Source organism: Habropoda laboriosa, unplaced genomic scaffold, assembly GCF_001263275.1.
Source record: "Habropoda laboriosa isolate 0110345459 unplaced genomic scaffold, ASM126327v1 scaffold104, whole genome shotgun sequence".
In the NCBI taxonomy this organism is placed as follows: Eukaryota; Metazoa; Arthropoda; class Insecta; order Hymenoptera; family Apidae; genus Habropoda; species Habropoda laboriosa.
Window position 1 is genome coordinate 21403 of NW_017100199.1, and position 14767 is coordinate 36169.

Consider the following 14767-nt stretch of genomic DNA (forward strand, 5'->3'; position numbering starts at 1 on the left):
CTACACGATATTTGTAAATCCTGATCTCAGTATTGTACAATCATAACAGTTACCACGAATAGCATATTTAAAAAAGTGTTCTCCGCAACTTCCACTGCAGTTTGTCACTGCAAAGTGAACCATCCGCAATGTTCGAGAAACTTGGAACACAGTCCACAAGAAACTAAAAGTCTCAAACAGTATTAACCGCATTATACATGCTGATTTTAAACTGGGCCAGGTTGGAACTCCTGCTTGAGCAGAAGTAGGAAAAATTAGCAGAGGGAAACGTTGCACGATTTAACGAAGTCTTTTTCTGCCGGAGTATTTTTAGTAGAAAACACACGCCGATGCATTTGCATACCTTTACACTTCTTATGAAACCGCATATTTCTTCTGTACTAAACACATTGAAATATCACCGATGAAATTGTGAAGTGTATCCTCTGTTCCTTTAGAGCGGTGTTTGGCAAAGTGAGTTTCGCGGTAAAATTCTGAAATTCGATGGAATTTAATGAAGATTTATTTTAGGGACAATTTTTGTTTCGTTTGGTATCTTGTTGAAATTAGAATGGTTCCAGGATTTGTGGGAAATTGTGTAAAGATTCTGTGATAAAATGAATTTGGGAATCACTGCTTTGAATACTCTGAAGTGAGAAAATGATAGAAATATAATACTCTGAAATGAAATGAAATGAGAAAATTTTGGAAATGAAGTGAGAAAATTTTGGAAATGAAATGGGAAACTTTTGGAAATGAAGTGAGAAAAGTTTGGATATGAAGTGAGAAAATTTAGGAAATGAAATGGGAAACTTTTGGAAATGAAGCGAGAAAATTTAGGAAATGAAATGGGAAACTTTTGGAAATGAAGTGAAAATTTAGGAAATGAAGTGGGAAACTTTTGGAAATGAAGCGAGAAAATTTAGGAAATGAAATGGGAAACTTTTGGAAACGAAGTGAGAAAATTTAGGAAATGAAATGGAAAACTTTTGGAAACGAAGTGAGAAAATTTAGGAAATGAAATGGGAAACTTTTGGAAACGAAGCGAGAAAATTTAGGAAATGAAATGGGAAACTTTTGGAAATGAAGTGCGAAAATTTAGGAAACGAAATGGAAAACCTTTGGAAATGAAGCGAGAAAATTTAGGAAATGAAATGGGAAACTTTTGCAAATGAAGTGCGAAAATTTAGGAAATGAAATGGGAAACTTTTGCAAATGAAGTGCGAAAATTTAGGAAATGAAATGGGAAACTTTTGGAAATGAAGTGAGAAAATTTTGGAATTAGAATATACAGACACAAATTCATTATATTTTCATTTAAACGCACATTATAAAAATTCCAGAGTGTTTACCAAAAGAAATGTTAACGCTTTTGTGAAAGTAACTTGTTCAGAGAAACGCAACAGATAACAAAACATATCACATTAAAAAACGAAGACTGAAGGAAGGAAATAACTAGGATCCATCTTTGTCTATTACAATTTCACGATATTTGAATACAAAATAAGTGTGTATTCCGCACTATCTTTCTATTATGTTAATGCATATTTTAAGCACGACTCCAAAGCAAGTGCTAATTAACTCAGCAATGTCTAAAGAATCAGCATATCTCCAGTATTCAAAGTTTACTCACTCCTTCAAAGTTTACACTCAACCTCTTTCCCCGCCACTCCTCCAACGTACTTATCCTTCAAATAAAATCTTCGCTTCTTCAACACACTCCAAATATCCAAACCACCCCGTACAATGACACAACCACCTTCCAATCAATTACGAAACATCTCCGCTTTCGGAAACACACGAAACGACCCACGATAACCATCTTCCCTCGTATTACCATAACTCTTTCACCAGCCAATTTTCCTCCTCGAAGCCCCATGTCCAGACGAAGCGATTGGCGTCTCCTAATTGGTGTCTCCGTCCTCGTAACTGTCTCTCGCGGACGTTCAATTCGAGGGAACGTCGATTCTCTTGTACCTATACCTTAGTTTCGCCAGCCGGGGGAATTTTTAACGAGCAGAAAATTGCAGCAACCGTTGCGCCCTACACGGGACGCCCGGTCGTTGTTGAAAACGGGATCATTCGCTGGTAGTTTCTCATTGTGCGCCGAAACATATCCAGTCAAAAGGTTCTTTATGCGCCGCACACGTGCGCGAGTCTGAGCGCGGGAATAAAAAAAAAAAAAAGAAAAGAGGAGGAAAAAGAAAAGAATAGGAGGAGCGATGGAGTGAGAAAATCAGAGACTAACTTTTCACGCGTGCCACACTCCTCGCGACACAAACGAGCGGGACACTGAAAGTCCCGTGCATTTACAAAATTTCCTCGAGCATCGCGGAATTGTGTCCGCCTACTTCAAAAGGATCTCTCGCGACGCGCGACCGCCGACAAAGCGGCCGCGAGTTAAAGAATTATCCGGTGAAAGCCGAGCGTTCTCGTTGACAAATTGCGATTTCCCGAACGGGAGGGGAAATTCTCGTGCAATCGTGTAATTTCGAATATGCTGGCTTGTGACGAGGCTTGATTGCTCGGTGAATGGGGTTGTTGGAGTTTTTGTCAGATTTTCAGGTTAGGTGAGTAGCTTGTGAGAGGGTTAGGGAGAGATTGCTGTGTTTGTGTGGTTAGAGAGAGAAAGGATTTTGTGAAAATGTGAGTGAATGTTGAGAAATGAATTTAATTGTTGAATTAAATGATCGATGAAGTATTTTGGAATTTGCGGGGATATTGATTGATCGGTAAATAGGGTTGTTGGAGTTTTTAAGATTCTTCTGCCTGTTGAGTAGCGTTCGAGAAACTCTTATCGTTTGGGGAAAGATATGTGGAATTGGTTTAATAATAAGATGTGAGTGATGGCGTGAATGAATTGAATATATCGTATGGTCTCGAGATTTGGTGAACGAGCGGATCATACATGGTAACTGGGGGTAAAAACATAAGAAGGGCGTTGTTATTGATATCTGAGAGTACGTGAGAATTTATTGCGAGATATATTTAGAGAGGGACAATCAAATTATCATTATTTCTTTTACGTGTGTATTTAGTTACTGTTGTTATAAAATATATTCATATTTAACTTGTTAACAAGTGTTCTACAACCACAAGATAGGTGTGTTTGTGGTTACGATAAAAATAATTTTGAAATTTTCCGACAACATTTTCTTTTTCATGTTACAAATAACTGGAAAATTAGTTAACGAATTGCACGAAAATGTGACTGTTTCTTGCTAATCGTAATTTGACACTGAATCTTTTTGCGGGAAACTTAAAAATTACAATTTGAATTTTGTTTGGGAAACTTAAAACTTACAATTTGAATTTTATTGGAGAAAATTGACATCAAGGTAATTTTCATTAAGAATAATTTGTAATAGGAAATTACCATTAAGAATAATTTGAATTTTTTCGTAAATCTTAAAAATTACAATTTAAATTTAGTTTGAGAAATTAAAAAATTGCAATTTAATTTTCATCGAGAAACTTCAAAATTACAATTTAATTTTTTGGCGGGAAACTTCAAAATTACAATTTTAACTTTATTCGAGAAAATTAACGTTAAGAAGAAATTTTCGATAAAAACGAAGTTTCAGGTGGCGTTAGAAATATGACGGTAATAATATCACCTTAAAAGTGTGACTCGAGAGTATAGGTGGTCTTATATTTCTCGTCAAAGTAAAGTTTCTGGCTGTTAATAAAAAAGGGACACTTTACTGACCGAATAAAAAACGTAAAAAATCAGCGACCAACTAATTTCGTTGATGTAGAGCAAACCAGCTGCTGGCAAAAACCTTCTGGTTGGAAAATCTGGTAGTAATTGAGCGTCTAACGCCCTCGAGTAACGCCAGTTTCACGCAAGATTTATTTGACGCGTGACAGCGCAGATTGATGTAATCTATGCAACGCGTAGAATTTCGAGGCGTGGGTACAGATTTTTGGATAATTGGCTTGTTAACATACTGGATAATAGAGTCGTTATATCGCCGGTGAAACTAGCTACACGGATCACGAAACTTTCCAATGATTTTTAATTCGTATATTTTCATTTTTTTTTTTCTTTTTTTGTGGTTTGGGTGCAGTATTTCGTTCTTAGTCTGTTAAACTTGGTGAGTTTGAATGAAAGGTAAATAAAAGGTCTCCTTCGAACTTAACCATAAATTAGCTTTTTACATTTTTAGCAGTTTCTTTGCTGTTTTCATTTGGCAAAGGTTTAAAGTAACAATATAACTAATTAAGATCCTCTATGTACTTCATACAGTACTCTCTTTCAGATGTTAAAAATCAGTAAAAAATTTTCTTTCGAAATTGACAACTTTTCCAAATCATAAATTACAAATGACAAATCATCCTGCTGTGAAACATCTACTCGAATCCATGAACACCAAACGTCAGACATTAAAAAACAATCAGAAGTTTGCCACTCATCCTAGAAAATTTGTATAAAACAAAATTGACAATTTTCCTAAACCACAAATTAAAAATGAAAAATCAACCTGCTATGAAACATCTACTTACATTAATCCTAGAGCGGTCTTCGGGTCTTTTTTGACCCATCGCCTTTTTATCTTTTTAATTACTTTTGCGGTTATCAAATTTATGTTCCCTTAACATTACATCGAAAGTTCATTACCTAAGTTGACATGGCGTGCTGGTAACAAAAATTGTTACACCTAAGACCTTTGGGTCAAAAAAGACCCAGAAACCTCAAGTGTACAGTCGAACGAAAGAACGCACTCGGGGTCAATGAACCTCAAACGTCGGACATTAAAAATCAATCAGAAGTTTCCCATTCATCCTAGAGAATTTGTATAAATTAAAATTGGCAATTTTCGAAAACTTCGAATTAAAAATTAGAAAATTCCTCCATCACACATCCATTCTTCCCTCCACCAAACACTCCAACAATTCTAAACCCTAATCGACACAAAACCACCTTCCAATCCCAACAAATTTTCACCCATTCTTACAGCGAAAGACTGTTACAAGGCTTTCTTCTTCCTCTTACTAACAAACCGATTCTCTCCTTCCCATAACACGAACACCGCCAAGCACATAGTGCATTTCCTCGTACCAGCGTGCACTTAATCCAGCCGCGATCTCGCGGGGAATCGCAGCGCGCGATTTCCGTTCCTCTCGCGGGGAAATTCATCCGCGTAAAATGGCCACCGCGAGAAGTCCAACGGACAGGATCGCGTAGCGGCGAAATAATTCATGTCGGGAATGATATTCGGTAACGGCCGCTGATACTCGATGCCACGGGCTCGATTGGACCTAGTCAGCCCCCAGAACGGTCAGCTTTGATAGGCAAGCCCGGTGATTGATCGATGGCCCCGCGGTGAGTTACGATCATTCTGCCCCGCCACCATGTGCACGCTCGCTCGCTCGCTGGCCCCTCTTTTTAGGGAAACGAGGCTGTTCGTCGCGGTGCCACGTCGCGACACTCGATCGCAATCGCGAATTTCTTTCGGGGAAACTTCGTTTAATCGACGGACTGAAAGGTTTCCTGATGATTGGTCCGGCCGAGGCTCGCGAAGATTGGATCAATGACGTTTATTAATGGCTCGAGTGGTTTTGGTTTAGCTGTCGCGAGAAATTGCAGTCGCTTTTTCGGAGATTTCACTCGAGGAAGATTGTTCTTGATAGTGTGAAGCATAATTGACTGAAAATACGAGCGTTTTCTTTGAAATGACGATCCTCTTGGAATTTCTTTCGCGGAGCTTGGCGTACCTGTGAAATTCAAGGTTTGTAGGCTTATTCACTTCGTTTGTTGTAATATCGAAGGCATTTTTTAATGAACCGAGTGGCTTTGGTTTAATGATCTACTTTGGAAGAATGTTTTTGATAGTGTGGAGCGTAATTGACTGAAAATATGAGGATCATCTTCGGAATAACGATCATCTGGGAATTTTTTTCGTGGAGCTTGGCGTATCTGTGAAATATAAGGTTAATAGGCTTGTTGACTTCGTTTATTATAGTATCTATTAGAATTTATGGTAATAAATTGAAGGATATTATTTGAATTATAAATACTTGTTTATTTTGATACGCGAGGAAGGCGAGGAAGGGAAAAGAAACATATCAGCGTCACCCATACTAAACAGATGATTACTATGTTATTCTTCTATATGTATGTTGATCATTTTTGCTGTTACTATTACACAGGCACACACTCGTTTCTCCTAATAATCCAACAGTATCGAAGGCATTCTTTAATTAATCAAGTGCTCTTCAATTAGCTGTCGTTCGAAATTGCCTTCGGTTTTTTGGCAGATTTCACTTGAGGAAGTGAAATTGTCTTTGAAACGATGATCCTTTGGGAATTCCTTTCGTGGAGCTTGGCGTAACTGTGAAGTGCAAGGTTGATAGACTTATTGACTTCGTTTGTTGTAATATCGAAGGGATTTTTTAATGAATCGAGTGATTTTGGTTTAATGATCGTTCGAAATTGCCTTCGCTGTTCGAGAGATCTCATTTTGGAAGAATGTTTTTGATACTGTGAAGCGTAATTGAGAAAAAATACGAGGAAATACTTTGGGATTTTCTTTCGCGGACACATCTACGAAATTCGGGCGTTTATCGTAATATGCCACTTTTTGTGTCTCTCTGCGTTTATTAAAATTGATAAACCAATGAACGGTGCCAGTGACTGTGAAACGTAGACAGTTTTTTGATCGCTCGAAACGTGAAACCGATCGAAATTTACAGATAACAGATTGCCATGTACGGTGTCAATGTGACGAACGGAACAAACGGTGAGAAATGTTTCAGAACGATGAAACAAAGGTTCCCGCACAATTTCTACCTTAAACTCACCCCTTGCACACACATCTTGTTACAAAATTAAATTTAGAAATTTCATCGAAAACCTCCAATGAGAAACATCGTTATCCCAGTCAAAGTTGTATAATACGATCAGAACGAAGCGTGAATAATGATTGATTGCTTCATTTACTACCTCATCGCGCATGAATGGAATTTTCGCAATCCCACAAATACATCAATTGCTTCCAACTATTAACTCCGTAACGACTCTAAAGAAGAAAAACAGTACAACCATACTTATCCATCGTCGAACGAACGAAATCTCGACCCCAGCCACAAACTTTCTCCAAATTTCCACTTCCGTATGTACCTACCACGCCACTTTCTCAAACCATCCCAATTTAATTCCTCCGTAACATACTCCAACCTCTCCTCGTTCGTAACAATCTCCTCGAAACAACGCACACGAACCAGCCTTTAGAAATCTCCAATTAACGACTCCCAGCCTCCGCGCTCCATCTGAACCTCGCCGATCCCGAGACTCGAAATTGACCGTGTTCCTCGGCCACCTCGCGAAGAGCCACACCAAAGACGAGCCCTCAGAAATCACCGTGGCGAGGATACCAGCCTCGACCTTTCGCCTTTTGCCAAAAAAAAAAACGCTGTTGGCCAATGCAAAAAGCAGGATGTGTCGCAAGGATGTCGCAAGGAGCACCGTTCAGAGCCTACGAGAGGCGAGAGAAAGAAAGGATAACGAGTCCGGTGTGTGTTTCCCACACGAGAAAATTACGTCTGCGAGCAGCTGTAATAGTAATAACAAAGAACGCGAGCCGGGAGATTTAATAACGTCGGAGTGTAAAACGGGGTAACGATCGGGGGGGATTGGCTCTGATCGAGAACGATAGATCCTCTATGGTTGGCTGTTGACATTATCTCTTCTCAGCTACGACGGTTAGTAATTATCGTCGAGTTAGCAGCCAGTCCTCTCTGATAGTCTTCGATATAATTAATGCGTAGGATTGAACTGAAATATCAAGGATCTTTGTTGTTACTTTTACGACGTTGCTTGCGGTTCGTTTTCACCGCGAGATTGTTGCTTCTTTTTTTTTCTTTTTCAGAAACTTGTTATGTAAAGTACTCGCTTTTACGGTTTTATCTTTCGTTTATGTGCATTATGTAAAGGTATAATTATACGGATTTAATTTTAGCTCGGTAGAATGGACGGGAGAAATTTTGAGGTTATGTTAGGTTAGGTTAGGTTAGAAGATATTTCTCGACGATCTTTGTTTAGTTCGGTTGATTGAACTTCGGATAGTTTTCTCGGATTTGCATATTACACGTAGATGTTTCTTCAGAGGAGGAAGTTTGCGATACTGTGGTGAATTCTTGGCCGATGTCTTAATTAGTTATTTCGAAGTATTCGTAAATATTCTGCGATTTATGAATCATTCGAATAGTTGAGTAATAGTTTCGTACCGTGCAGTATGGCATCTGTCGGTATTGTAAATTGATAGTAAGTGCGTTTTAAGATGTAGCTGTAAATTAAATTTACTTCTGTCGGTCTTACTTCTTGTTCGTAATTGAATTTAACCTAAAAAAAAACATTTTGAGTTATTTGTCGTTTATTAACGATGCTCATTTCACATAAAAAGTGAATTTTAAAATAATTTCTATCATTCTTAGTCTATGTACATGCATATCCAAAAGATGGAATCTAACCTAACCTAAAAAAAACATTTGAAGTTATTTGTCGTTTATTAACGATGCACATTTCACACAAAAGATCGATACTGAGTGCATTTTAAGAAGTGGATGTAAATTAAATCGTTTCAATCATTTTTAGTCCATGTACACACATACAAAAAAGAGAGAATCTAACCTAACCTAAAAAGAACATTTCAAGTTATTTCTCGTTTTCTAACGATGCTCATTTCACTCAAAAAATCGATACTAAGTGCATTTTAAGAAGTAGCTATAAATTAATTAATTTCCATCATTCTTAGTCCATGTGCACACATACAAAAAAGAGAGAATCTAACCTAACCTAAAAAGAACATTTCAAGTTATTTCTCGTTTTCTAACGATGCTCATTTCACACAAAAGATCGATACTGAGTGTATTTTAAGAAGTAGCTATAAATTAATTAATTTCCATCATTCTTAGTCCATGTGCACACATACAAAAAAGAGAGAATCTAACCTAACCTAAAAAGAACATTTCAAGTTATTTCTCGTTTTCTAACGATGCTCATTTCACACAAAAGATCGATACTGAGTGTATTTTAAGAAGTAGCTATAAATTAATTAATTTCCATCATTCTTAGTCCATGTGCACACATACAAAAAAGAGAGAATCTAACCTAACCTAAAAAGAACATTTCAAGTGCATTTGAAGTTATTTGTCGTTTATTAACGATGCACATTTCACACAAAAGATCGATACTGAGTGCATTTTAAGAAGTGGCTATAAATTAATTAATTTCCATCATTCTTAGTCCATGTGCACACATACAAAAAAGACAGAATCTAACCTAACCTAAAAAACAACATTTAAAACTTTTCCTCGTTTCCTAACGATGCTCATTTCACTCAAAAAGTCGATACTAAGTGCATTTTAAGAAGTAGCTATAAATTAATTAATTTCAATCATTCTTAGTCCATGTACACACATACAAAAAAGACAGAACCTAACCTAACCTAAAAACAACATTTCGTTATTATTTCACAAAAAGAAAAAAAAACTAAAAAACACTGAACATTCACTTGAACTTACCATACAACATCTTCCAACCTGAAAAAGGTCTAAAATTCATATTTAACAATTACGATACAACTTATCAATCGACCCATACGAAACCCTTTCCAAACACTTCACGATCGTTCCTCCAAAGAGAACAACTTTCTGCTTCCCTTATTGCGCAAGGACACCGGACAGTGCACCGTTCTCGCAAGTTTACCAGCATTTTTGTCGCGATTAAATCAGCCTCGAGATGGAAAAGAAAGGAGTTCGGCCGGGTCGCGAACGAGGAAAGGAACACGGGTCGGACAAAAGCGTTGCTGGTGGAAAAGAAGCAACCGTTGCCCTCCATCCATCTTCGTGATAAATCGTTACCGCGTTATAAAGCGATTCGCGACAATCGATCGCTGCATACCTCGATACCATCGAGAGCTTGTTTCGCAATCAAAGGTTCCCGCTGTCCCCCTTCGCTTATCGAGAGATTTCTTTCGCTGTCGTTAATGCATCCACATTCTGAAATCATTTCTCGACCGCTGGTAATAAGGCGTATCCGCTATTGGTAATACTTTTACTCTCCGCAGGCCGCTCAATTATTTCTCCGGCTTAATTATTGCGTAATCGACCGCCATTCGGTTGCCTCTTTTTTTTTCTTCGTCTTCTCTTTCTCTCGACCACTGGCTGTTTTTCTCTTCTTGTTCGCAAAGCGAGGAGCGATCTTAAGTGTGTACAACCGGTTGGAATTTCTTCGATGAAACAAGTTCGAAGGAAATTTCGTTTTGTTTTTTGCTTTTTATTGCAGGTGGGATTATTTTTAGGCCGTGCAGAGTGAGTTGAGGTGATTGTAGAGATTTTAGGGTGAGGTCGAAGAATTATAGAGTTTGAGTTGCTTTTATTATTTTCGAGTGCCATGATTGTGGATCTCTTTTTGCACGAAGAGAGTTGGAATGGAAAATTGTTTTTTAATGCAGATGGGATTATTGGGGGACTATCTAGACTTCAGAGTGAATTAATGTGAGTAGTGATAGATGGAGGAAAGAAATTTTAGGAGATACAAATTTGTAGAATTTTTAGTGTAAGATCTAAGAATTCGACAATTAAAATACACCCAATTTCTTTTCACACGGTTTTGATTTAACACGGTCTAGAAATATAAATTCAATTTCATTTTTACACATTTTCATTCGATATTCCGAGCGACGGTAGTGATTTTGAACCAGTCCTACGCAAGCGAACGCGTATGATATCCGATGATCACAGCGAATAAAGTTATGTTGTTATCATCACCGTTACTGTTTTCAATTTTTAATTCCTCAGTTTCTGATCATTTTTAATTTACATATGTTACTTTTACTTTAAGAATTCAATTACCTTCTGACTTTATAAAATAAACCGTGCACGAATGCACATACAAATCAAATTCGGCTTTTTATAAAGAATCTTAATAAAGTTTTTCGTATGAATCCTTTTATTTTAGCTATTTTTTACAGATTTTAAGGATATGGAACCAATCCCCTATTTTTCTAAAAAATGTACACGATGTCCTTTTTTACACGGTTTTTTTCTGGAACGTATCTATCGCGTAAAAACAGAATTGGGTGTATCTGTTTTGTAATATAAACTGGACTGTTTTTACACCGTCTGTAATAAATTAACGTGAGTAATAATAAATGGAGAAGAGAGTTTGAAGAAATCGAAATTTGTAGAATTTTCAGTCAAAGATCTAAGAATTCTACGATCACAATTCATAGATCACGGCAATAATCGCCAAAAACACCACTCCCAATTTGAAAGATCGCACAAACTTAAAATCTTATACATTTAACAAAATAACGCTTGAAAATGAATACTACATACACTACCGGTGAAAAGTTTGGAATCACCGAACATTGCAATTTGCAGAAAAATTTCCAGAAAAAAGACAGCGACTTTGAGAATTTTTCATCGTTCGAATCAATTGTTACACTTAAAAATCGTAGAATAATTCTCGACGTTACCTTTCTGCATAAATTAATAAACAATAGTATTGACTGTACATCATTATTGGGATCTGTGAATTTCTACGCACCATCTAGACATTTAAGAAGTAGAGCGACTTTTCACATTCCAACGCACAAATCGAAATACAGTATGTCTGACCCGTTAAATCGCTTTTCTACTTTATACAATTCCCTTATGCATGAAGTAGACCTTTTTAATGTATCACTAGCCACCCACGAAAGGAATCTTCAACAAGCCCTTAGAATGGCTCAAGTGTAATAGACGTAGATTCATATTGTATAAATGTGTCTGTACTAGGTGTATAAGTTTGTAAATGTAATGTATTATTCAATAATAATAATAATGTGGCGACCGCCACGGGGGGGGGGCCACGCACTTAGGCCTGGCGACTCTTGGCCCTCGAGGCGAAGAATCGAGAGATGTTTTTCCAAACATCTCCGAGTTTCTTCGTCCTCGAGGACAAGAGTATTGCCTCGGCAATGCAGGCTCGCGGCCCCACTTCCTGGGACTTAAGGGAAAAAGGGAGCCCCGAAAAAGGCACGAGGCCTTTTGTCGTATACTCGCGCCGCCTACACTTCAAAATTAGGTTAAGCGTTATCGGATTCAAATAAATATATTTTTATTAAACAACTTGCCCGAGTAATTACTTTACACCACGTCACTTCCAAAATAATAATAATAATTGATAAATGTAGAATTGAGATAAACTTGAAGTCTATAAAAAATTAGCAGCAGATTTAACCCTTTGCGATCGGCACATTTCTCTGGTTGGGACTATCAGCTAGTCGGAGCAAATTTAGATTTTTAAAGTTATTTTTGCATAGTTGATTTATTATATATATAAAGATATTGAAAAACAGAATACTTTGAAACTGATACATTTTGTTTAATACATACTAGTTATAGTGCATAAAAATAAAACGTTTTAATTTCTGTAATTTTCCAAAGTATGATACTTGACAAAACAAAGATCATGCCGCCATAGCGGCGACACCGATTTCTAGAACAAAATTGAAATGCCGCCACTATGGCGGCACCGATCGCAAAGGGTTAATATCGATGAAAAGTGGGTGGTGGTTCCAAACTTTTCGCCGGTACTGTAAATCAACAAACAAGAAAACGAAACGCAATTAAAGAGAAACGTAAAAGGCTATCAGAGGGAAATTGTGCACGGGTTAAGAAACTGGCAACAAACCGTACCAGCTGAATCGCCCGGAGCAATTATCCAAGAGACGCAAACTCGATCGAAGTGCTCTCACGATTTTGATATCACGGCACGTTTCACGGAATTAGAATAGAATCCTCTGACGTTCGAGGCTCCATTGAAAGAAATTCGCTCTTTGCAGAGCGATTCTTCAACGAGCACTCGAGCCGCGGACTGATTCCTCGAAAGAAGAAAAGCGAACCGTCAGACTCTTCCTCGTTTGTTCGCGGGATGACGAGGCGCGACGCGTCCCGCTTCTCTCTCTCTCTCTCTCTCTCTCGAACTTCCAAACAGCCCAGCTACCGTGAGAAAGAACGAAAGAAGAAGAAGAGAGAGAAAAGTGATTGATGATGGGACCCGGTAGAAGTGGCCTGGCGAAATTTCGCGAGAAAACCAGCATCTGCATCACCGACAACGGGAAAGAAGAAAACACTCGAGAGAAAGAAACTTCCACGGATAATTAATTCGATTTGCCGCTTTCTACGCGCGATTAACGATTCTCCGCGGGGCCAGTTAAGCCTCGTCCACTTCGAAAATCGCTTTCCAGGCGAGATTGAACGGTGACGAAATCTGGAAACATCTAGGAACAGTAATGATCGAGATCTGCGGCCGGCGAACCATGAATGAAGACTCGGAGAGGACGTGTGATTACATTAGAACTAATTCCCGCGGGAAATTGACTATAACCAACCACGCTGATAATGGAGATAAGCAATTTTCGTCATACTTTTAACCCTAGACCGGTCTTCGGGTCTTTCTTGACCCACCGCCTTTTTATATATTTAGTCATTTTTGCCGTTATCAAGTTTACGTTCCTTAGCATTATCTTAAACGTTTATCGTCTACGTTCATATGTCGCGTTGGTAACAAAAATGATTACGCACAAGGTCTTAGGTCCTTTTTTCACCCGAAAGTCTTAAGTGTACAGTCAAAACGAAGACCGCTCTAGGGTTAAAATCGACTGCCTTCCGATACACAGCAACTCGTAAAAATCTATCTGTTGGGTGTAGAGATGAATTCTTTGCCATTTTTAGGTCCAATCGAAGTTTCAACTGACCGGTTTTAAAATTTGATTTAAAACGATGCATCTGTTTCTTCCCGATCTTGTTAAAAATAGAATGCAAATATGTAATTTTGTTACTGTTGTCTAAAGACTATTTTCTGCGTTGTTTCCTATGTTCGGTCGACAATCACCTGTATTCCTTTCGGAAAAGTATGACTACTTCGTAACCGGTCGTTTGACCGCCTAAGAATAGGTATGTCGTATACACGAAGTGTCGGTACGATTAGCGTTAACAAGAGTAAAACCATTGACGACATTCTGCCACTTCTCCTTGGGAATACCGTCGTGACAGAAACTCCGCGGTTTCGAAACAATTGTGCGATGGTCCATACAGAAAAAGTTCATTTCCACGTCTGATACTTAAATTGCTAAACGAAAAACGAGAAGAGTGACAATTGTCACGAGATGTCTCCGTGTCCGGTGTTCGTCAAGGCGCGTCCAACGGTAAATGGAACAACTTCTGTCGCGCAATTAACTCACGGGACGTTCAGGTGAACGTCAAACGCGATTATGTTCGTGACTCGGTCCAAACGTTTCGTCGCGGTGACCGAATCGGCCAACCGGACCTGCGCGGTATTGTGTAACGTGCTCTGGGAGCAGCTTCTCAAAAGTGTGGATAATGAGCTGTGAACAGAGCTCGATGTTTCTTTGCTTGGTTTTTGAGAGGGAGGGTGGATAGAGGAGGAGGAAGTAATTTGGTCGGATAGCGATTCAGGTGATTGTAGTGACGGATGTGAAGGGAGATTGTTAGCGGATCGGTGATGTGAGATAGGGGAATCGGGAGGAAACAATGGGATCGTGTTAGCGGTTTCGTGTAGTAGGTATGAGTACCATGAGGCGAATAATTCCGTCGGTGAAACTAGAAACAGAGGTGAAAGTGTCGATATTTGATCAAACTCCCGGGGCCCTCTGTGACACTTCGTTTTTGAATCTTTCGAAAAGATCATACTCTTTTTTCTTACGTGTCACTTACACATATACGTGTATCTTTGCTTAAGTAATGTTCGAAAGTAATTACTATCTCACGACTGCAT